The sequence below is a fragment of the Dipodomys ordii genome, unplaced genomic scaffold (genome assembly GCF_000151885.1).
Source record: "Dipodomys ordii isolate 6190 unplaced genomic scaffold, Dord_2.0 Scaffold1734, whole genome shotgun sequence".
NCBI classification, from domain to species: domain Eukaryota; kingdom Metazoa; phylum Chordata; class Mammalia; order Rodentia; family Heteromyidae; genus Dipodomys; species Dipodomys ordii.
Window position 1 is genome coordinate 1 of NW_012268950.1, and position 2,356 is coordinate 2,356.

General features: G+C 42.2%; 1 long non-coding RNA gene across 1 annotated transcript; it reads right to left on the reverse strand.

Moving 5' to 3' along the window:
- Positions 1-266: 266 nt before the first annotated feature.
- Positions 267-2,068, reverse strand: LOC106001999. Its single transcript, XR_001175881.1, has 3 exons — positions 2,020-2,068; positions 1,466-1,553; positions 267-330 (listed from the first exon to the last, which is right to left on the reverse strand). It is a non-coding gene; the product is annotated as an uncharacterized LOC106001999 (long non-coding RNA).
- Positions 2,069-2,356: the final 288 nt, after the last annotated feature.

Consider the following 2,356-nt stretch of genomic DNA (forward strand, 5'->3'; position numbering starts at 1 on the left):
AGCATGCATGTTTAACCCAAGAACCTCATTCCTCAGTCGTGTATTATTTATTGAAAGAACAAAAATTACTACATTGATGTCATTCATCTCTGGTGGACTCTTAGAATGGGGTTTGCAAGGTTAAGTAGGGAAGCTGTCCCCATCACTGTTTCTATCCTCGGGCCCAGCTGGAGAAGGGAGACACAACTCACTCGTAGGTGGGTCTGGTCTGGGACCAGCCATACAGGCTGTGGACGTCATAGTGCCGCACCCGCGAGCCGTCTGGAAGGATCTGCTCGCTCTCCATGCACAGGGTCTTGCTGCTCAGGCCTCTGTCCCTGCCTGCCAAATCTAAGGGGCACGGGGAGGAAACACAGAGCTCATATCTTCAAACCCTAACAAATCTTTATGGCATTTGACTCTGGACCTTAAGGCTAACTTCACTTCTGAATGGCCTCTGCCTCACCAGTCACAGAACAGTGCACTTGGTGAGTTGCGCTGGTACTGCAGGTATTTTCCATATCAACATGACTGGAAAAAGTACTGATGTCAGAAATGACAGCGTTTTCAAGCATTTACTTTAGAGCAGGCCCTGATCCAGGATTTTGGGGAGGAAGGGGAAAGCAGTTCCTGGGACTTGAATTCTAGGCCTGGGCGCTATCCCTGAGCTTCTTTTGTGTAAGGCTAGTGCTCTACCATTTGTACAACAGCACCAATTCTGGCTTTTCAAGTAGTTTATTGGAGATAAAAGTCTCACGTAGTTTCCTACCCAGGTTGGATTTGAACAACTATCCTCAGATCTTAACCTCTTGGATAACTCACATGAGTTACCCCAGGTAGCATGAGCCTCTAATCTTTATAATTCTTATAAAAAATCTCCACAGACTAGAAAGGTTTATCTATATCTTATATATTAGAATTTTAAGATTTGGAAATAATGCAAAGTTCATAAAATTTTGCACAAGTCAAGGAAAATAACTGAAATGGACACATAGAAGGACAAGGGTAACTCCATAGTCCAAAGGTCTTATGACAAGGAAATCAGCTTCATCATACCCACTGATGGCAAAAGACATTCCTGTGGATAAATTACTGAGAAACTAAGAACTCTAGCTATGAAAATCATTTACAGATACAGAAAATACAGCCATTATAGAACACATACTCTATGTAAAAACTGAACTATGTAACTTGAGGCCAGGATGGACAGAACTAGGGGAGAACTACAGAAGGGTGACATTGACCATGATACATTGCACCTCTGGAATTAAAACCCCTTTGGACAACTACTACATTCCAGAAATTCTCTAATAAACTGAATACATCCTATGAATGAAAGCCCTGAATGTGCTATTTACTGGCCCCCAGTAAACCAGAGTTCTATAAGGACTGGCCCTCAGTGGTCAGGCTAAACCTCTGCAGGTTGGGGTTGGGCAGAATTTGTCTAGCCATGTCTTGGCTGATTAAGGAGGCCCCGGGTCCTTACGTGGCATGTAGGGAGGCCGGTTCAGAGTTGTATCCCTGCAGCCAGGAGCAACTGCCCCGTTCACGAAGCTCGAAGGTTCATTCATATCCTACAAATGTCACACACACACATATACATATATACTTGGTGTAGTTATAAAGAAAATAACACTATGTCAACTCAATTGTGGATGAATAATTTCACCATCTCACATTTCCAGGTGATGCTGGCCAGAGAGGATCATCACATGAAGGAAAAAAATTAGCTAAAAATAGCAATTCACATCTACCTACCGACAACCCAAGAGTGTTATATGAAAAGATAACCTGCAGTGTAAGCAGAGTTCTAATAAATTAGTAGTAATCACCCTAGTTATTTCACAGCAGAAATTTATGCCTTGTACAACTGCACAGTATAAAGGGTCTCTGGGCTGATTTGGAAAAAGTACAGTCTGAGATATGCAAAATCTTTCTTGAAGGAATGTTAGTGTCTTGACTAAGGTCAGTGATCCCTATGCAAGTTGAGGTTCACACAACAGCTAACCGTGTGTACACAGAAAAGCACCCTGCACTCACAATCCACATGCCATCAAACTTCAAGCTCTTCTCTGGACTCTGTGGATTGTTGTAGAGCTCTTCCATTTCCCTCTTCCACCATAGAGCAGTCGAGTTCCGGAAAAAGTCTGGGAAGGCCACATAAGCTCTGTATTGCTATGAAAATAAAACACAATTCATTTGTTCCAGACCAAGTACACAAGATAGCAAACAAGAGAAGTACTGAAATCTTTAACTCATGCTAATACTTGTACAGCATGGGGGTAGAGAGTGTGAGAGATAGTCTGAATGACTCCTTTATAATATAAAGTTTTTAGATTACTGCAAAAAAGAAGTAGAAAGAAGAGAGATGAGCACA